This window comes from Schistocerca piceifrons, chromosome 6, assembly GCF_021461385.2.
Source record: "Schistocerca piceifrons isolate TAMUIC-IGC-003096 chromosome 6, iqSchPice1.1, whole genome shotgun sequence".
NCBI classification, from domain to species: domain Eukaryota; kingdom Metazoa; phylum Arthropoda; class Insecta; order Orthoptera; family Acrididae; genus Schistocerca; species Schistocerca piceifrons.
The window spans coordinates 126,155,722-126,179,483 of NC_060143.1; the positions used below are offsets into that span (position 1 = coordinate 126,155,722).

The 23,762-nt window shown below is 38.9% G+C and overlaps 1 pseudogene; it reads left to right on the forward strand.

Moving 5' to 3' along the window:
• LOC124803181 overlaps positions 1 to 23,762 on the forward strand; it is a 343,599-nt pseudogene that overhangs the window by 197,124 nt on the left and 122,713 nt on the right.

The following is a 23,762-nucleotide window of genomic DNA, read 5'->3' on the forward strand; positions in this document are numbered from 1 at the left end:
ACCACTCATGTTACATATAGCTCTCCTCTGAACAGTAAAAACTTCTCTTTGCCAATGGCTGGTTGCTCCAAAAGATGATTCCGTAAGATGATTCCATAAGACAAAAGTGCATGGAAATATCCAAAGTAAGCAGCTGTTATGGCCTCCTTATGTGTGAGTGATGCAATTATGCTTAAGGCAAATGTTGCAGAATGTAGCCTTTTTTCTAGATCTAGGATATGGTTGGACAAATTTTGTTTGCAGTCTATGTACACAACCAGGAACTTAGTCGACTTGCTTTATTTGTTGTCCATTACATTCTGTATTTATATCCTCCGGTTCTTTATATGCCATCTGAAACAGTACATAATTAGTTTTTTTGAGATTCAGACAGAATCCATTACAGTTAAACAATTTCAGAATGTCATCAAATGCATTGTTTTCAGATGTTTCCTGGTTGTTCCCTGTTGCTTTATCAACTAGAAGGAAAGTATCGTCAGCGAATAGGGTGAACTTGCTCACTGACGTGGTGCAGTGTGGGAGGTCATTTACAAATGTAAGAAACAGTAAGGGTCCCAGTACCGAGCCTTGAGGCACTCTCAAGTGTTGACTGCGCCCCACTTGGACAAAGCTGGGATTCAATTACTGTCAGTAATTATTACCCTTTGTTTCCCATCTGTAAGTTAGGATTTAATCCATGTCCACATTATTCCATTTACCGCTAGTAGTCTTCTTTATTTAGCAGAATTTCATGGTTGACATAGTCAAAAGCTTTGGATAGGTCACGTAGGATTCAAATTGGTGCCAATTTTCTGTTAAGAGAATTGAGAATTTGAATGGTGAAAGAGGGAATAGCATCATCAATTAATAGGCCTTGCCGGAAACCAAACTGACATTGACTGAGAATCCTATGGCAGTTCAGTTGATTAACAATTCTCCTGTGTACCAGTTTGTCTAGGACCTTTGAAAAACTTGTTAGCAGTGATATTGAGCAGTAGTTTGTTACATCAGTTTTTTCATCTTTCTTGAAAAGTAGTTTTGGAACAATACCTTGTTTTAGGAACTCATTAAAAATGTGACACAAGACTGTGTTTATATAGCCATGACAGTGCTTAAGTATCTTAGTTGAAATATTATCAACCCCACAAGAGGTTTTTGACTTCATCTCTCTGATTGTCTTATTGATCTCATTAATTGTTAAGGGTGTTACCTGCATCTGGCAAACTCTGGCACTGTTAGCTTTACGCAGAATGGCTGTCACATCACCCACTGAGCCTACACAATCAATTTTTTTTCAGCTGTTAAAAAATGTTTATTGAAGATATTAGCAACTTTCTCAGTATTTTTGATAGTATTTACATCCTGAATTAATTCAATGTGAGTCATGTACTCTACTTTTCTACCACTCTCCCTTTTTATAACTTACCAGATAGTTTTTGATTTGTTGTTTGAGCTGTCAGTTTCAGATGTTATGTACATCGTTTTTGATTTTTTTATTACCCTTTTTAAAATATTGTCAATTTCACATGTTATGTACACACATCACAAAAAGTTTTGCGTCATTCCAGTTCCCAGAACTCCTGAAGGTAGACATTGACTGTGGATATTGTATCACAGATATAGTCCCTTTGACTGTTCAGAGATGTCACTAAACCCACCCAAAGGTGTAAACAACCATGCATGAGCAGCACCTGTTGGACAGAGGGGGTCCGATAGCCAATCAGTTCCAGTCACTCCTCCAGGAAGGAGGTCAACGGCAGATGTTGTCTGGAGTTCAACCAAGCCTAGACGGTCAATACCGCAGTTCGATCGTGTCCACATTGTTACTTTGTGCCAGGAAGAGCTCTCAACAAGGGAAGTGTCCAGGCGTCTCAGAGTGAACCAAAGCGATGTTGTTCAGATGTGGAGGAGATACAGAGAGACAGGAACTGTCGATGATATGCCTCGCTCAGGCCGCCCGAAGGCTACTACTGCAGTGGATGACCACTACCTCCAGATTATGGCTCGGAGAAATGCTGACAGCACCTCCACCATGTCGAATAATGCTTTTCATGCAGCCACAGGATGTCATGTTTCGACTCAAACTGTGCGCAATAGGCTTCATGATGCGCAACTTCACTCCTAACGTCCATGGTGAGGCACATCTTTGCAACCACAACACCTTGCAGCGAGGTACAGATAGGCCTAACAACATGCCGAATGGACCGCTCAGGATTGACATCACATTCTCTTCACCGATGAGTGTCGCATATACCTTCAACCAGACAATCATCGGAGACATGTTTGGAGGTAACCCAGTCAGGCTTAACGCCTTATACACACTGTCCAGTGTATGCAGCAGGGTGGAGGTTCCCTGATTTTTTTTTTTTTGGGGGGGGGGGGGGGGAGGGTATTATGTGGGGATGACATACACCGCTGGTGGTCATGGAAGGCACTGTAATGGCTGTACGATACGTGAATGCCATCCTCCGACCGATAGTGCAACCATTTCGGCAGCATATTCGCGAGGCATTCATCTTCATGGACAACAGTTTGTGCCCCCATTGTGCACATCTTGTGAATGACTTCCTTCAGGATAACTACATCGCTCGACTAGAGTGGCCAGCATGTTCTCCAGACATGAACCCTATTGAACATCCCAGGGATAGATTGAAAAGGGCCGATTATGGATGACATAACCCACCATCCACTCTGAGGAATCTACGCTGAATCGCCGTTGAGGAGAGGGACAATCTGGACCAACAGTGCCTTGATGAACTTGTGGATTGTATGCCACAACGAGTACAAGGATGCATCAGTGCAAGAGGGCGTGCTATTGGGTATCAGAGATACTGGTGTGTACAGCAATCTGGATCACCACCTCTGAAGGTCTCGCTGCATGGTGATACAACATGCAATGTGTGGTTTTCATGAGCAACAACAAGAGCAGAAATGATGTTTATGTTGACCTCTATTCCAGTTTTCTGTACAGGTTCCGGAACTCTCAGAACCGACGTGATGCAAAAGTTTTTTTGATGTGTGTAAGTAGTTTTGGATTTTTAAAATATTACAGTACAATCTATAGTCATCCTTTTTGATGGGATCATTAGACAGCCTTAGGGATTCATATACATTTCTTTTTGTTCTATAGGAAATTCTGATCCCTTTAGTAACCCATGGTTTCAGTTTTGCAGCTGGAGGATTGTTTCTCAAGATTATTTTTGGAAATACAGTTTCAAACAGTGGCACAAATTCATTAGAGAACAGATTACATTTTTCATTAATATTCTTCTCCATAAATACAGGATTAACAACCAAATTCTTTGAATGAATGACTCAAACCACAAAAATATACTGAAAATTTTCATGATACTTTGTTATAGGGGTAATAATGGTCATGAGAGCCAATTGATTGGAAAGAAATCTAGCACATTTACAGGTTTTAAGCTGACAGGTGCTCATGATGCTTTGCCATTTAATTTTTTGTATTTCATTGATAGCTGTCTAATTGAGTGTTCTAATCCCACAAGAGAACACCACATGATGATGGACACAACAAACTTTGTTAAGTCTAGAAAACAACTTATTATAATGGGTACACTAACCACAGAGTGGCTCACAGTAACAGCCCGATAACATGTGGGAGAGGTAAACATGAAGCTGAGTTAGCTCACTAAACCGCTTTTGGGCAGTCAGTAGGGACAAGGGGCTGCATGCACATCCATGAGTGACAGCCTCTGATAGTTGTCAAACTTTTAGCTGTGTCTGCCGACTTCGGTTGTGCGGATTACGACTGTGTGCCTCGATCTCAGGTGTGGATCTGTATGGGTCACTATACTGACTCTAAAAGTATCTACCTCTGTATAACTAAACATTATTTATAAACACAATTTTCTGACATTGTATTTTTTATGTATATGTAACTCTTGCAGTTAACAAAAACCTGCAAGCATTGCTTATATTTGTACTACAATTTTCAAACATTCTTTTCATCTGAAATGTTCATGTTTTACATGTTTATAACAGGTGCTGGATAATGATCTTGACTGAAATCAATCACACAATAAAGCATTTATTAAACAGCTGCTGAAGGTACTCACTTGAAAAACAGCACTTACACAAATTAAATTTTAAAAGCTGCAATTTTCAAATTAAGTAATGTTTGTGGTGATATTTATAATAACTTCATCAAAATAGTTCTCATAACAGGGCATAGAGTGAATTCTCTGAAATTTTGTGACTCACCTATCTATGGCGACTGTTAAAAGTCACATAAGTACACTGCAACATGAATCAAAAGACTGTAAGTTCTCAGTAAAATAAGTGTCCTCAGCCACAAGAAAATGAAAAGTATTTTCACAACTAATTCAATGTGCTTGTAAGTTAAACTGAATGCAAGCAAGTCATCAGTAGTAATGCAGGTCTGAGATATTGACAAAAGCTGGAGGAAACCAACACAATAGTTTGTTTGTCTGGCAGAATAAGTACAGTATTTGGTAACCACTGAAGTGTAACTTTCTTCTGCATGCTTAATTGAATTGCATAACTGTAAGAGCAGTGTGGGTTCATTGTCTGGCATAGTCCATAAATGTAATATCATCTAGGGAAGCATCAGTTAAAATCAGAACATGGTGGAGTCCAACTTGCAGAAATGAGAATGAGCTTGTGGCCATTCAGACTTAAATTAACAAGTTAGGTGGTCTCACAGGATTGGCTGGCCAAATATTCTGTGTTTTTCTTGTTGCAACACCCAGCTGTAGATGTAATGACACATATTGACTGTTCTCTGTCTTCCATCTCCAGAGGGGTACGAGATTCCCCCCCCCCTCCCCCCCTCAGCCCTTGCCGTCCTTGAATTGAGGAAGGCTATGTGGTCGGTTCTGGGTTCTGCAATTTGTATTTTAAAAGTGAAAATGAAATGTTCTGTTAAGCCATTGAAAGGGTGATCATTAACTGCTTAATGCTGTAGTGAGTGCAGGATTTTCCGAACAGAGATACCATAAAGTGAGATCTATTGCCTTTAACCGAGGTGTGAGGTGCTTGTCTGATGGCGAAAATTATGTCGAGGTCCCATACCATCATTGATGTTATCATCTGCTGCAACCTGGTGGCACAAGGAAAGTGAAAGAAAGAGTCCACCATAATTAACCATATTGTTCCAAGGAAGGGATCAGCAAAACTGCATTATAAAGCATGATACAAGTATAATGTAAACCACATGAGCCCTTAAACTGACACTGTCTTGTCGACCCAAGCAGGTCTGTGACCCATTGTTTGTCTGACTGTTACAGCAGCTGTTTGATCTGAAAGAATTTATACCTTGTGGGTGCCACATGGACCTATGCTTCAAAATGATCTGACAGTTTATGTCATCAGGACAAAGCTTAAAAAAAGTTTTAAAGCAAATCTGTACAGTTCTGTGCCTCCTGAGGACAAGAAATGATAAATGTGCTGGTTATCTGTGTCATTGCAGGTGTAGAAATATGCAGTAAGCTGGGCCACATATTCTGCCTGGTCTTTGCCTTGCTCCACAAACTCTTAAAATTCAGGCTTGAGCCACTTGTTGTATTGGTTGCACTTGGATAGGCAGGGGCAACGGTTGTGGCACTACTATTGCTGCTAACAATCCTTGCAGCATTTGCAACAACCATTATGCTTTGAACTCACATACAAGTGAGCAGATAAAACAGTCAGTTAAATGAACAGTCAAATTACAGTATCCTTTAGTGATGCAAAAAATACACTTATGTTTAGTTCTCCACTGTTGTGGCTGTGTGAACATGCGAGGAATTAATTAGGCACCTGAGTGACTTCCTGTTCAAATACACAAGAGGCAGCTGTAGATACAAGCTGCATTAAATTACCTGTCTGTTGATTATGAACTGTGAATGTTTACTGCAGTTACAATGAATACATATCTGTTGATGGCATTCAACACACTGTACATTTAAGACTCAACTAGGCTTAACTGAGGGATGGACACTGTTCTCTGGTGGTGGAAATAAAACTTCAGTGGGTGACTGCATTCAAGATGGAACTGTAGGCACAAATTGTATACAGGAAACAACTGGCCGCTCTGCTCCTGTGTGGCAGTATTTGAAGAACATGATGTGGCAATGGTGCCTTCCAACTATAGGAGACGTGGCTTACTGCTTCTTCCTGATGAAGGTGCTTGGGTGTGCAGGATCTCTGGGTCGACTGTTGATTTGTTGAGGTCAATTATTAATGACACTGCAATAGGTATTGATAATAGAGTGTACAGGTAATTTTTTTTCTTGATGGGCTTCTGTAGACATTTGGGTGCTCAAGGGAATATATATTGAATAAAGCTATGCAAAAGTTCTGTATTATCTTATTTTGGAAATCACTAATCTTCCAAACCTGTCATGCTGTGTACTGATGTGACCTATGAGTGATTACTGATTCTCAAACAATGGAAAATCGAGGAAGGAATGTAACAATATTATTAGAAGGAGAGTTGCTACTCACCATATAGCAGAGATGCTGAGTCGCATCACAGATGGCAAAGAGGCAGTGGCCAATTGTTTGAGGAAGACTATGTGGTCAGTTCTGGGATTCCCAGATGATGAAGGTGAAACAAAGTAGTGGCTCAAGGAGTGTCATGGGAACTTCAGAATCAGATTGTGCCAGTGCTGGTACTGGCAGAGATGGAGAAGCCAGATTGAGTTTCATGGGGGTCCCTTGTAGTAGGAGAAGTGTAAGGACCAGTTGCCTGTTTTCGCTGGTAAACTGTTGAACAGCCAAGTATGTTGGCTGACACTATTGTGGTGCTCCCTGCATGGTGGAAATATCTGTCAGGCATGCTAGAACCAAAGCTTTTTGCAGCATCTGCACAGCATCCCACAAGGAGTTGTTACCAGAACTAGTTAGCATCAGCTGATGCTATAGCTTTTGCAATTTGCATTTTAAAAGTGAAAATGAAATGTTCTATGAAGCCATTGAAAGCTTGATCATCAAATGCCTAATGCTGTAGTGAGTGCATGATTTCCAGAACAGAGATGCCATAAACTGTGATCTATTGCCTGTAACCGAAATGTGGGTGCGAAAATTATTTCAAGGTCGCATACCATCATTGATGTTATCGTCTGCTGCAACCTGGTGGCACAAGAAAAATGAGAGAAAGACTCTATCATAATTAACCATATTGTTCCAAGGAAGGGATCAGCAAAATCCACTTGGATGTGGTCCTGTGACTGACCAGGTGTCAGCTTTGGAGAATAAGACTGAGAGAGACCCAGCTGATGTGCATTGCAGGCTGCACAGTGATGGACAACGCTTGTCGTGCCACCAGTCATGCATGGTCAGTAGACATATTGGCAGGCCAGCTGCTTCATCCCAGTGATCCCTTTATGTGATGGTTGAGTAACTGCAACACTCACTGCAGGGATGTCAGGACCACCACCCAGCAATTGTCATCTTCACATGTTAGCAGGATGTACTGATGAATTTGAAGTTCATGTCATCAGATGAAGAAGCGGTGGACGCCAGAGGTGCTGTGGCCAACAACTTGGTGGGCCATCCTGTACAGAGGATCTGCTGGAGAAGTGGATAATGCCTGGATGCTGCTGCAGTATCTTTAGAATCGATGAAAAGTCTTCCATGAATTGCTCTGTTTAGGTGTCCATCTGGAAACAGATTGTTTCTTGCCTGTTGAATTCTGGCTTTGGGCCCATGAGAACATTTAAATGTTTAGTGCACAGAGTGCATAAAGTACTGGTAGTTTGATAAATACAAAGCCTGCCAATCCATTTGATGACCTTGGGCCTGACAGTGATACAAAGGGCTCATGACCTGTAATTAAATGAAACTTAGACCCATACAAAAAAAAGGAAAAAAACACAAAGTGGTAACTGATGCCAGTTTTTCTATTTGGACATATGTTCCTGGGCCTGATTTAATGTTTTGGGCATAAGCACTGTAGGTTTTTCAGTATCACTGACAATCTTATGAGATGGGACTGCTCCAATGCCATGCAATGAGGCAACCACAGCCAAAATTAATGATAAGTGAGACTAGTATATGATTAAACAGGTTGCCGACTGAATGCATTGTTTCAAGGTTTGAAAGTCCTTCTGAAAAGCATCCAACCAATAAAAGAGAACCAAGTGAGGTATTTCACTGACTTTTGTCCTGGCATTTTATATATTGCTACAACATACTCTTGAATAGGCTGAAGGTACTCTTTACAAAGAACATAGTTGAGGTACATAACAAATGGCTGAAAAAAAGAAAATTTGGGAAAATTACACTTGAAGGTTTTGTTGGCAAGGGTTTTGAAAATGATACACATATTATGTAAATGTTCTTCATTAGTAAATCATGTTACCAAAATGTCACAGAAGTAATTTACACAGTAGTAATTCCTGTAATGACCTGTTCCAAAAACCTTTGAAATTTGGCCAGCATACTAATGACTCCAAATGTAATCTACTGTATTTGTAGAGGCCAAAGTGTATATTCAACATCAAAACTTTTCTGGAATCATCATCTAATGGAAGCTGAAAATAATCTTCTACAAGATTAAATTTCAAAAACGTCCCCCCCCCCCCCCCCCCTTTACAGATAATCTAGAAAAGAGCTCATTGGGGCATGACAATGAGTACGTAACTCCATCCCAGAGTGACAGCAGAATTTGATGCACTTCAAAGAACTGTGGCCCACCAAAGCTGTCAGTTCTATGTAGGTGTGAAAGTTCAAAGACTTCATTAACCCCTGCTCAAACAATGGTTCAAATTGAGAGTGGTTGGAGTCTACTGCTTCACATGACACCAACTGTAGAATGCACCAAATACTGAATTGAGAACTCAAGTGCAGGGTATGCATCCCATCCAAAAATGTTTTCCTCAGACAGGTCTGCATCCACCAGGAAAGACACTGTCTGTATAACTTGATTACATCTGTTGGGAAGTTGCATTTAGCGTAACAGTGGGATCATATGTCAGCCATATGTCCATAATTTTGATTACACATTCTCCAGTGGTGAAACACCAATACTTAAATATGTGGATTAGTTTATGATCAAGACTAATGCCCCAGTGTTAAAGAGAAATATCAATGGCACTTCCTGTAATCTCCATGTAACAGTATCTTCATATGTGCTAGTACCTGATCACTGTCTGTAATATTACTACACTGTCTGTAATATTACTATTCTGAAATGGCAAAGTATGTCGCCTGACACTTGCAGCACTTTGCCACACCTCTGCAATATTCTCTTTATGGCAACATTGGTGGCATTCTGCTTTATGCTGAGGGCACTCAACGGATGCATGCAAAGTAAAACAGCTATAGAGTAACAGAAACCATTGAAGCAGTGTTTTTGAACAATGTGATGTAGAGAGGAGTTCGCAGGCTGCTGCTGGGTGTGGGCACATTCATTACATTAGAATCCAATAAAGAAGTCCACTGCACAGAGTCTGTTCTTGCCAGAGCTTTAGCGAATATTTCAAAATCAGAAGAAAATTCTGCTTTGCATGGAACTTTATAATCTAATATAAATTCTTTCTTGCAAATTTCTGAGTAGCAGCATTCACTATTTGAGTCAGGATACCAGCAAATGAAACAGCAAATAACTGTAATTGCACATGATTTAATGTTACTTCATTAAAAGTGCTGCTTTCAACTGTATACAGAGTGATTCGGCTGCCCCTGATGATAGGTTTTATGCAGCACGCTCCTTCAAAACCCACACATGAGATTTTCATATTCTCTCCCTAGCAATGTGCAAAATTTTAGTCCTACACAAAAAATTACCAGACACTTTGGAAGGAAATTTAATGTACAGTTAAATTTTGTACCAGGATACATTTTTGCTGGAGCCCACGGTTTTTGAGTTCTTTAAGAAAAACTCATTTGGAGATCACTTTCATACATTTTTCTTGAATAATTTGAAAACTACAAACTCCAGTAGAAACATATCCCAGTACAAAATTTAACTGCATTAAATTTCCTACAAAGAGATCCTGTTAATTTTTTTCTATTGAACTAACAGTTGGCTCTTAGCATGCGAGAGAATATGAAAATCTTGCATGTGGTATTTAAAGACATAAAACCCATGGGTATGGGCAGCTGAATCACCCTCTATAGGGTAATGTGTTTATGACTAAAAGATTAATGGTTGCAGTTTGGTAACACTCTGGCGCTCATTTTACATAAAATGTATTTGTGACTGTAGAGTAATAGCATAAATAGCTTGTCATAATTGATAAAAGAACATAAACCTGTTTGATAGTGTCTTGTTTTTCACTGTCAGGTTTAAAAATATCAAATTTTTTTGTGGATGCAGATTAACGTGTCATCAGAAGTGGATCAGCAACAACCTCAAATCCCTCAAGGAAGGATTTTTGGTGGGCAGCACAAACCAGTTGTTATTCATGAAGCTGGCCAAAGAAAAAGCTTTCACCCTGAAGTAAGGTACCAGAAGACATCATTCAGATTCAATTCACCAGTGTACAAAGATCCTGATAATGATGCTATTAGGTGGATAATACATCATAAGGGTCATAATATCCAACAAAATAAGAAGAGTGAAAAGTATCTAACTGATTCACAAAACATCATGGATGATTATTCTGCTGCTGGAAGGTATTTGTCACTATTGTTTAGAGCCTTGAGATGAAATCTAAATTTGAATTAGAATGTGTGACTTATAGCTTACTTACCTACATACAATCATTTCAAGTTTTGAATTACAATGACAATGTAATTCTTATTTTCTGAAGTTAAATGAGATAATGTAAAGGCTCCATGACAATCCTTTTATTTATTGTTCCAAGGGAGACAAGAAGTAAAAATTAAAATGAATAATGTAAAAAAATTAAATTGGGGTAATAATTAATGTTGGAAGTTGCTAAAATTTGTAACATGAACAAGGTACTTTCAAGATAAATCCTGTACTCTGATACCAATGGAAAAAACTTCTATACTAAAATCCAATGATAATTCAGTATTAAAGATCTTATATTGAGAGTTTATTATTAAATAATGGTTCTTTAGAAGTTGTAGTGAAATAAATAGAAAGTTGTAGTATTCGATCATCTCATTGCATCACATATTATTAAAATACTTCAGTCAACTATAAATAATTATGTGTTTATGAATTATATCACTCATAATATTACATAAATCCCATAGTGAGGAGGAACTCTCAGAGCTTCGGATGAAGCCACAGAGATACAGTTACAATGAACTCCCCTTTAGACTATTTCAGTGGCTAGGGTTACAGGTAGGCAGTATATATTATTTGTAAAACACAATGTGTTTTTCTGTTCACACTTCAAACAACTGCAAATCAGTGCCTTACATTATAAGTGAATGTGTTGCAACTTTCCAGAACAAGCTTACTTTTCTGATTACGTTACACAGTTGATGTTCATCTACCAGAATTGGCAATTATGTGAGTGTACTGATTACTACAGAAGTAGTATCACATCCATTACACATGTGGTGCATATTAGCCTCCAATATGTAGGTGCAACCACAATGGAGGGGTATCTGTTGAGAGGCCAGACAAATGTGTGGTTCCTGAAGAGGGGCAGCAGCCTTTTCAGTAGTTGCAAGGGCAACAGTCTGGATGATTGACTGATCTGGCCTTGTAACAATAACCAAAACGGCCTTGCTGTGCTGGTACTGCGAACGGCTGAAAGCAAGGGGAAACTACAGCCGTAATTTTTCCCGAGGGCATGCAGCTTTTCTGTATGATTACATGATGATGGCGTCCTCTTGGGTAAAATACTCCGGAGGTAAAATAGTCCCCCATTCGGATCTCCGGGCGGGGACTACTCAAGAGGATGTCGTTATCAGGAGAAAGAAAACTGGCGTTCTACGGATCGGAGCGTGGAATGTCAGATCCCTTAATCGGGCAGGTAGGTTAGAAAATTTAAAAATGGAAATGGGTAGGTTGAAGTTAGATATAGTGGGAATTAGTGAAGTTCGGTGGCAGGAGGAACAAGACTTCTGGTCAGGTGACTACAGGGTTATAAACACAAAATCAAATAGGGGTAATGCAGGAGTAGGTTTAATAATGAATAGGAAAATAGGAATGCGGGTAAGCTACTACAAACACCATAGTGAACGCATTATTGTGGCCAAGATAGATATGAAGCCCACACCTACTACAGTAGTACAAGTTTATATGCCAACTAGCTCTGCAGATGACGAAGAAATTGAAGAAATGTATGATGAAATAAAAGAAATTATTCAGACTGTGAAGGGAGACGAAAATTTAATAGTCATGGGTGACTGGAATTCGAGTGTAGGAAAAGGGAGAGAAGGAAACATAGTAGGTGAATATGGATTGGGGGACAGAAATGAAAGAGGAAGCCGCCTTGTAGAATTTTGCACAGAGCACAACATAATCATAACTAACACTTGGTTTAAGAATCATGAAAGAAGGTTGTATACATGGAAGAACCCTGGAGATACTAAAAGGTATCAGATAGATTATATAATGGTAAGACAGAGATTTAGGAACCAGGTTTTAAATTGTAAGACATTTCCAGGGGCAGATGTGGACTCTGACCACAATCTATTGGTTATGACCTGTAGATTAAAACTGAAGAAACTGCAAAAAGGTGGGAATTTAAGGAGATGGGACCTGGATAAACTAAAAGAACCAGAGGTTGTACAGAGATTCAGGGAGAGCATAAGGGAGCAATTGACAGGAATGGGGGAAATAAATACAGTAGAAGAAGAATGGGTAGCTTTGAGGGATGAAGTAGTGAAGGCAGCAGAGGATCAAGTAGGTAAAAAGACAAGGGCTAGTAGAAATCCTTGGGTAACAGAAGAAATACTGAATTTAATTGATGAAAGGAGAAAATATAAAAATGCAGTAAGTGAAACAGGCAAAAAGGAATACAAACGTCTCAAAAATGAGATCGACAGGATTTGCAAAATGGCTAAGCAGGGATGGCTAGAGGACAAATGTAAAGATGTAGAGGCCTATCTCACTAGGGGTAAGATAGATACCGCCTACAGGAAAATTAAAGAGACCTTTGGAGATAAGAGAACGACTTGTATGAATATCAAGAGCTCAGATGGAAACCCAGTTCTAAGCAAAGAAGGGAAAGCAGAAAGGTGGAAGGAGTATATAGAGGGTCTATACAAGGGCGATGTACTTGAGGACAATATTATGGAAATGGAAGAGGATGTAGATGAAGATGAAATGGGAGATATGATACTGCGTGAAGAGTTTGACAGAGCACTGAAAGACCTGAGTCGAAACAAGGCCCCCGGAGTAGACAATATTCCATTGGAACTACTGACGGCCGTGGGAGAGCCAGTCCTGACAAAACTCTACCATCTGGTGAGCAAGATGTATGAAACAGGCGAAATACCCTCAGACTTCAAGAAGAATATAATAATTCCAATCCCAAAGAAAGCAGGTGTTGACAGATGTGAAAATTACCGAACTATCAGCTTAATAAGTCACAGCTGCAAAATACTAACACGAATTCTTTACAGACGAATGGAAAAACTAGTAGAAGCCAACCTCGGGGAAGATCAGTTTGGATTCCGTAGAAACACTGGAACACGTGAGGCAATACTGACCTTAAGACTTATCTTAGAAGAAAGATTAAGGAAAGGCAAACCTACGTTTCTAGCATTTGTAGACTTAGAGAAAGCTTTTGACAATGTTGACTGGAATACTCTCTTTCAAATTCTAAAGGTGGCAGGGGTAAAATACAGGGAGCGAAAGGCTATTTACAATTTGTACAGAAACCAGATGGCAGTTATAAGAGTCGAGGGACATGAAAGGGAAGCAGTGGTTGGGAAGGGAGTAAGACAGGGTTGTAGCCTCTCCCCGATGTTGTTCAATCTGTATATTGAGCAAGCAGTAAAGGAAACAAAAGAAAAATTAGGAGTAGGTATTAAAATTCATGGAGAAGAAATAAAAACTTTGAGGTTCGCCGATGACATTGTGATTCTGTCAGAGACAGCAAAGGACTTGGAAGAGCAGTTGAATGGAATGGACAGTGTCTTGAAAGGAGGATATAAGATGAACATCAACAAAAGCAAAACAAGGATAATGGAATGTAGTCTAATCAAGTCGGGTGATGCTGAGGGAATTAGATTAGGAAATGAGGCACTTAAAGTAGTAAAGGAGTTTTGCTATTTGGGGAGCAAAATAACTGATGATGGTCGAAATAGAGAGGATATAAAATGTAGGCTGGCAATGGCAAGGAAAGCGTTTCTGAAGAAGAGAAATTTGTTAACATCCAGTATTGATTTAAGTGTCAGGAAGTCATTTCTGAAAGTATTCGTATGGAGTGTAGCCATGTATGGAAGTGAAACATGGACGATAAATAGTTTGGACAAGAAGAGAATAGAAGCTTTCGAAATGTGGTGCTACAGAAGAATGCTGAAGATTAGATGGGTAGATCACATAACTAATGAGGAAGTATTGAATAGGGTTGGAGAGAACAGAAGTTTGTGGCACAACTTGACCAGAAGAAGGGATCGGTTGGTAGGACATGTTCTGAGGCATCAAGGGATCACCAATTTAGTATTGGAGGGCAGCGTGGAGGGTAAAAATCGTAGAGGGAGACCAAGAGATGAATACACTAAGCAGATTCAGAAGGATGTAGGTTGCAGTAGGTACTGGGAGATGAAAAAGCTTGCACAGGATAGAGTAGCATAAGCATGGAGAGCTGCATCAAACCAGTCTCAGGACTGAAGACCACAACAACAACAACATGTAATTTTTATCATTGCAATGACTTGACTTTTTAAATCAAGATATGATCCTGAGCAGAATGTAAATCAGAATTGTTACTAGTAACTTGTGACCTCTCATTTGCTGTATAGCATTTCCAAGTATAGCAAACATATCTCCCAACACCTTCAGGTTAAATGAATATTTTTTAATTATTGTTTTAATCTTTGTAGACCCAATCATAGTTTCTGATCAAGTGCAGTGGAAGACAACCTGTCTCGAAAAAATACAGATGGAGGTGGTTAGGAAAAACACAAAAGTAATTAATTAAAATCAATCAGAAGGACACTTTGCACTGGTGTGCATCAGATAAGAGAAAGAACTGAATACCAAGTAATCCCTGCAAGAGAAGAGTTAGGTAAGAGGCATAGGAAATTAGTGATACCAGATTCAGCTGGAAACCTTTTACCTGGCTGGACATTATCTGGTATTCTGCCAAGAGTGACAGGAATTGATGATGATATGTAGTTTCTAGATTCGTGAGGTTTTTGTGACATATGTTACACAATGGACTAATTAAACATCTGTTGACATTTCCTTAGAATCCATAACAACAATGTGTTTAATGGTAATAGCTCATAGTTGATACAAATAGTAGAGTTAGATGAATATAAAAATATAAACGTGTTTAAAATTTCATGAATTAGTATCTGTTTCACATTCACTAAACTCATTGCCAAAAAGCAGGGTGTATGCACCCTGGACAACCAGGAGATCCGGGAAAAATCTGGGAACTTTTTTCATCCGGGAGAAAACGGGGAAAAACGCGGGAATTTTTTAGAATTCTGGGAATTTTTCATTGTTTTAGTTTTCAGTTAAATTTTTGTAATTTTGACTGGTAAGAACCGATACTCTAACAAAGGATATTACTGTATCGCACTACTGCAAAATAATACTTCACAATAAAACATAAACAAGAGAAAAAAAACAAAAACAAATTTCAAAGGAAATGCTCCATATACAACAACAACACACAGTGCTCATACAAGTGTCTGCCAACAGCAAAATATGTCAAAGGCTTTAGGAAGACTATGCAATGCTTCATAAAAACAAATTGCCTCCGATGAGCGTGAAGTCACAACTGTTTACATTAGATTCGTTTTAGAGTTATGAATGAGCTCGTGCGCATGCGCAGTTGAGTCGTATTTGAGTTGTAGATTCTCCTGCTTCTGGCTACAAGAATGTGGCTGTTGGCCATGCAAGCAGTCGCAGCAAGCATCTAGATGCTACCAGGAAAAGGGGGTGCCAAATTCATATTCTTGAGGAAAAGAACTTGTTTCACAAAGCACCTACCATCCAGTGCACGTTTGTCTATCGATTATTCATATGATTTTCAAACACTTCCCTGTTAGTTTTTGAACATTTTTGAACACATTTTAAGTTGATTTCTGAATGAATCATAAGATGATTTTTGAATGTGTAATGTCTGTCAGGAGAATCCTCGTCGCATCTATAAATAAACTTTCAGTCGACAAAAGGGGACGGGGCTATATGAGCTGAGCGAAGTAAAGCCGAATGGATGAAAGCCAATCGCTGTCTGATTATGTGGTTGATTGGGTTTGTGAATGATCAGAGTTGTTATAATTACTAGCGAAATCTATAAATTCAGACTACCAGAATGGAAATACACGACTGACAGGAATAGCTGGTGAGAAAGATTACATGTTATCTTCTCGGTGTATCCCAGAAAATGAAATGTTGACAGAAAATTTTAGGCCTGATTGCGATACTAGTAAGAACCAGTTGTACAGTCCCTGGCTAGCAGCCGCTTAAATTCTATTTTGGAAGTAACGTGGGAAACGTGTTGTACGAACACGTAATAGCGCCTAACCGGAAAATAATCGCGGGATAACTAAATCTCTGATCTGAAGTTAATCGGCGAAAACATTTTGATGATGGCAGGAATAGCTACAGAATTGGTGATGACAAGATTGTTTGTTAGAACGAGGAAGGAGAAGAAATGGGGACATCACACAAATTATGGAAGAATAAGACGATTCCAAATTTATATAAAAATTTCGTAATATTACTTTTCGATCTCGTGCTTGAGAAACTGATGCGTATGAATGAAATATGAAACTATTTCCTAACAGAAAGCTTTTTGCTTGTAGTAGGCCTAATAGGCATTTGATATTGGCACTTCATGAATTATATTCTGTCTTGTTATAAAATGGCCATTTGTGCCAAAACAGTCTTGTTTATTTGGCGTGTGTTACAAAATTGCTGCAATATCAGAAAGGCCTATTTTGTTTTATCTAGCAGACAGTGACAAAATGGATGTAACCAGACCGAGAAACTACATGTCTTGCTTGGGTATTATTTGTGTTAACAGCTTTTTCAGTATTAGATAAAGACATTTCGATTTTTCATGTAGCAAGACATTTGACAAATTTTAATGAGCTAATAGATTCTTTCGCAGAAAGGAAAGCATGCCATGTAAAGCAGTAGCAAGATTAGAGAGAGAAAAAATGCTAGGAGCTAAGGATTGAAGAAATGTGTAATTTCTTGCTTATCTCTTGTCTTTATTGGTTTTATGTATCTTATATTTAATTTTATATCACACAAAACAGCAAGTTATTAGCTAATAGGCAATAAAGAGTGCAAATTTTCTGAAGAGTTCTTGTTCTCCCGATTACAAATAATCCCATCCGCTATTAATTGCGAGATTTTTTTAGAAAAGAGGCAGGCTGTCAAACTGGCCAACTGGGAGCAGGAGAGGCACCATAGGACATTTAAATTTCCACTGCCCTGAATATTGTTTGATGGCATCCATTACAAAATATACACGTTTCAATTCCACAGAGTGAAATACGGTGACGTGCGGTAGAAGAATGCTTTACGAAGAGGCGTCGCACTGCAGTTTGGCACACTTAAGACCAAATAATATGCCCTCATTTTCTTGAACACATGTGTTTTATGTTTCAGACTTTTCAGTAAGATATGCGCTACAAGATGATCATATTTTTGAAAATTCGATTTTTTTAGTATTGATCCAGTTCTCAATTATCGTAGATCTGGGGCTGATGCGCAGAGCAGTTTGAGTTATAATGGGTAGTCTTCACGTGACCCGTGTTTACTTTAGTGATTTTGCTGTTTCCCCCTTGTTTACTCTTATGTCAAATGAAAACAAAACGGATATTTGTGGCCGGGAGCTATCAAGTGAATTAAAATGCATTCACATAATTATGGAAGGCTGAAATATGTCATTAGTTTCAGATGCTATTTTATTTCCAGTTTTCTGACAGTCAAGCATTTATCACCTTGCAGAACACTGAAGTTATTTTTGTCTGTTTGCTAAAGAAATTTGACTTTTATAAACTTTTCCTGCAGAGGCAGTCAATGTATTTGAAACGAAATGTTTAATTCCACAGTACTGGCTAGTTTCAACTGTTCGCTGCATTTCAAGTGCAAGTTTTCATCTTGTAGCACATATGGCATTTTGCCACAATAAAGAACCAAACATGATATAATACAGTACTGGTGCCCCAAGAAAATTTAGATCCCGAAAACCACACTGAAAAGCTTAATATCAGGTCAAGGTCTACTTCATTGGGAATCTGGACATACGAATGTGCACTTTAAGTATGCACTTTAAATGTGCACATTTTAGTGTGGTTCATTAAATTCCGATGCTCTTGGAGTATCTTCTGATGTCTTGTTTCTTTTATGACATAATGTATGATCTTTTAATATTTTACACGTACGTACATACGGGCTTCCTACGTCTGTTACCTGTGCTCTCTGGCAACTGCTGAAACGAACCTATTTCTAACAAGTCACAGGAAAATATTGGGAATGGTGGTTTCAAAAGCATTACTTTCAAAGTAAATATCCTTTTACGTAAGTTGAGGTACGTGCGAGAATGTACCATGAATTTATTAAATCACAGAGCGTTTGACTCTCATTTAAAAATCAACTCTTTGATGACAAGCCATTTAGAAGAATTTCGAACCCTTAGGATCAGACATTTATGTCATTATTAAAAATTTTACTGGCACATTTGTGTGGTGTATTCTAAGTATAACACACGCAAAAAAGATCAACAATATATACGAAAGCTTAGCTTCTCTTGCAGCTTATTAACCTTAGAGACCAATATTATATGTGAAAGCTTTGCTTTTATTGTAGCAACACTATGTATATTAATTTAAACTATTAACTTTCCCTGTTTGTGTGTTCGTGCTACTTAACAGTGATGTTGCTGTTGGCTGACGTGTCCTATGCTCTGAATATCCGCTGCCATCGGTTGGCGAGATCACGTGACATGAGCTATGACTGGCTTACAAACACGCATCGGAATCTCGATTTCAATGATTCGGTTCAAAATGGTTCAAATGGCTCTGAGCACTATTGGACTTAACTTCTGAGGTCATCAGTCCCCTAGAACTTAGAACTACTTAAATCTAAGGACATCACACACATCCATGCCCGAGGCAGGATTCGAACCTGCGACCGTAGCGGTCGCGCGGTTCCAGACTGTAGCACCTAGAACTGCTCGGCCACCCTGACCGGCAATGATTTGGAAAGTAACATGTGGTGTTTGGTGGAATTCCAATGTATACTTTTGTAATACGAAAATACGCGGCGTACATGTTGCTGCACATCAAAGATATTTTCAAAACGTGTCTTTTCCCCTGAGTCTCGTTTTCTAAAGTGCTGGGAAATTCTCCCCCTTGTATAAAACCATAACCATTCAAAGGATTGATAAGGGAAAATATACTGTCACTTAACAAGGAAAACGCATGCTTTCACCCGGGAGAAAGTGTATTTTTAACCGGGAAATCCGGGAATTTTTTTTCCTTGTCCACGTATACACCCTGAAAAGTTACTTGCTGTGAATGTCATTCTTAATTATAATAAATAATGAAACAGAATTTTGGCTTACACTTGTGTATTGGAAATGAAATGATAGGCATTGCTTGTAGACTTGTGTAAATATAAAAATGACACACTAAGTAGCTTTTCGAACTAAGAGTTTCTGATTCTGGGAGGAGAGAGAGAGATAGGTTGTAGAACATTGAGAAGAAATGGAAGTCACACAGTCCCCAATTTCAGTGAGGTCTATCTGCATTCTAACAGCAGGAGGGTGCCTCTAATCCTTGAGTCTGAGTGATCTATCCTTCCTTTCAGTTTTCCCTGACATAGACCTCTCTCCTCCTTGAGAAAGGAACTATTACTTTCAAAAGCTAGCTAGTATGTCACTTTTCCATTTATATGTATCAATAAGCAGTTTATGTAAGTTGTCTCCTGAAGGTTAGTGTTGGTAGCTTTTTAGTAATTTTCTTGACTGGATTTTCCTTTCATACTTTTAATTATTAGAATATTAATATGTGTTTTTGCTAATATTCTTCCATTGTGAAATTATTTTCAATTGCAATTTTTCAAAAAATTCTATTCAGAATTTTATCACTTAAAATGAATGATAAGCTCATGACTCTCTACACTATTCAGTAAACTTGTAGAAATAGAAAGTTTTGTTATATGTAATATTTGAAATATTTCCCTAGTAACTAAATATTTCAGATTGGGTCTAAAATCAGTGGCTGAATATAGTGAAACATTGAAAAGAACAGATAAAGAACACACACTAAGAAGATTAAAACGTGCTCTGCTGAAAGGACACCAATCAAAGCAGGGACTTCAATTGATGACGAAAAATAAAAACACCAGTCCTCGAATTAAAAAGAAAGGCCGCCCCCGAACAAGGGATAGGGTCAAGGGCACAAAAGGTAAGAATTTTGTGTCATTCAGTCTTTCAAGTATTATTATTACTGAATTGCTTTTCACAAAGTGATGCTGTTATACTGCTCATGAAAAGTTTGGCACAAAATCATTTTTACAATGGTGTACACCTGCACTTAAATAAAAAAAGTTGGCAACAAAAATATTGCCCTCCTATAAATTACCCTTTTATATAGAATCAGAAATTGAAAACTCCTGTTCGCTGCTGGACAAATAGCAATGTTCATTGTACGACGGTAGTTTGGAAAGTTCTCAGATTGGAACAAAAGGAAATGACTTAGCCCAGTGAAACTTTTTAGTGTAGTCCCTCTGTACATAATACACTTGGTCCAGTTATTTTATAACGCCTTGCTCCTGTTTGAAAAATTAGATTCCTTAATACTTGCAAAATACCCATCAGTTTTATCTGTCAGTTCTTTGTTTGAAGGGAATCTCTATCCACTTAGGAAAGTTTTGAGCATATAAGGTGGTTGTTGCAACAGTTCTTAACATAGTTCAAGCATTTTTGCTGAGGAAATGACACTTGTTATGGTGAAAGATGACTTTCTTCCTTGCCAAACATCCCATAGTTGTTTGACCTATGGGAAGATAATCTATCAACAGAATCCCTTTTGCAGCCCATAAAATTAATGACATGACCTTTCCAGCCAACGATATTGCCTTAATTTTTTTGGTGGTGGTGAATCAACATTTTACTACTGGTTTGACTGTTGGTTTGTCTCTGCATATATTAGTGGACCCAAGTTTCATATGTGGTCACAAACCAGACCAAAATATCTTGCTGGTTGCTCTGAAAACAGGTCAACCATTCGGACATTGTTTGGACATTTCTATTCTGATGCACTTCTGATCCTGAATTAAGAATCATGATATCCATCTAGCAGATAATTTTCCATGTCCAATTACATTGTTAAATTGTGATCAGCCCACACAGATGACATCCTTACAGCTTCAGAATTTCTCAGTTGACTATTTTGTACACTTTTGCAGTAATTTCTGGGGTAGTTGCCCATCTTCGCTGACCATTACATGTTGCATCTTCTAACTTATTCCAGCTGTACTTGGACATGTTTGTTCACTTGACAACACTTGAATATGAAGGAGCAGAGTCTCTCAACATTTTCTGAAAATTGGCATGAATTTCATTTTCTTTCGTGTATTTCTTTAAGTAGTACTTAATCACTGCTTGAATCTTGATTTTCTTCTACTTTCACAAATTGCTGCACAAGAATACCAACAGCGAGATGTCTGCACCACATCTCTATCCAGAGCACTGATGCCCCTCTTGATTACTCATAAAGGAAACAGTTAGTTACGTGTTCTGTAGTAGCTCATTTGAATGATTCTTGTATTGAAATGGTGTGGAATGAGTCAGTTTACATACTAGTTTTCAAGTAAAAATTCACTAATGGTATCAACCATATTCTCATAGTGCCCTTTCCATCCCCAGTTTAATGGTGGGGTAGAACAGTTTATCAGGATCTCCAAATCCCAGATAGACCAGTTATTAGCCAACCCACCTATGGGAGTAGGCCCTCAAGGTGTTTTTATCATTATACTGGTCCTTGCCCATTGATGGTAAGTCACCAGAAGAGCTACTGCATAGCCATCATCACAGGATTTTGCTTCACCTGATGTGTCCGCCTCTGAGAATCCATGCACTCCATCCACTTCTGCATTTTGGCCTCAGCAACCTGTCCAGTAAGTCTTCCCAGGAGCTAAAGGGAAGGAATCAATCATAGTTTGAACATTACCAGTCACTTCGGAATCTGCTCAAACTCTCAACTTACCTGATGGCTTCAAAAGAACAATTGAGGAGGGTGCCCATTGGCCGGCAGACTCTGCTTTAATCACATCAAATCCTGCAACCAGCTGAATCTTGTCATAATTAGTCTAATCCTTATTGTGCCCTTATGAGTATAGTGTTCTTCTTGCCAAGCAGCTCTTCCATACACAGTTCCAGGGTCTTTTCCAAAGGAACGATACAGAACTACACAAGTCTGCCCCACTAAAGCCACACAATTCTCATTCATAGCAGTCGTAACCAATAGGCTGTCATTGATCTTTTATTGTTCACATAAGTACAGCAGCACGAGCAAATGCAGCAGCTGACTTTCCATGTCTGACCATATCCATATTGTTGAACAGAATAAGCTTTGCTAAGTAAACTACATTTGTCTATGCCTCTGCCATTGTCACAGTCCAAATCAAATTTTAATTCACTCTTATAAAATTGCGCAATCTATGTGCAAGTTACCGCACATACTCTGGCTTTGTTTGCAGAAAACACAAAGCTTATTTACAAGATTTGGACTAGCGACACTGATGTCCATCCATCCCGTTCACAGCTACAATTCCCAAGTCCTAACAATAGCATTCCTGCCACCCTTTTTGGACCACTGTGACATTTGCCACCATCTTCCCCCTAAAACTGAACATGCTGAACTTTAACTTGTCCTTATGGACTCCCTAGCACTTGAATCTCAGAATTATGATTTTGTATAACTGATGCCTTCTGCTTTACCGTAGTTATTTGCTGACAAAACTATTTTGTCTTTACTGGAAGGTACTGGTAGGAACAGTTCACCTTCCCAATGTGGAGGTGTGTCCTCCTATGGGTATTCTGTTGTTATTTTTGTTTGCCTCTTCCAGGGCTGTGATCCTTTGCCTTGTGCTCATGTAAGTCACTGAGACCCTCCGCCAACACCTGATTCAGATCAGTCCAGAATCATTCGCAACTGCCGATGACACTATCCATGTCAGCTCATCTCACGCCCAGTATTGAACTGAATTCTGATTTGTCCCTTTTAATTAAACTTGCTAAAAAACTTGTGTTTGATTGCTTGTACAACAACCACATTTGCTTCCAGAATAACCAGTTACTGTTACTTACAGGCATTACAGATTAATAGTAGCACTAAACCAAAGCATGGGATTCATCCCGCATTTCAGGTTGAGCAGTGTAACCACTGTTCCAGTACCTAAGGTAAATTTCACATTTGTGTTCACGACATGCAAGTGAGTGAACAATTTGTTTGATTGCCTGTTTATTACTTCAGGGGGTTTGTCTTGGCAGTCAGATTGAGCTAAGAAATTATATGCTTGCACAGGTGCAGCAGAAACAGCATACACATCATGTGAAATAGATCTGACGTCGAGTTAGAAAACTTTCCTACGCTAGATTGCTGCAGACACACTCTTTGTGCGTGGCTTTCTTTGCCACAGATGACACTTAGCCTGCCAGCACAGACACTTGACAACGTGGCAAGACTTCAGCCTGCCAGCACAGACACTTGACAACGTGGCAAGACTTCAACATCTGTGTGGG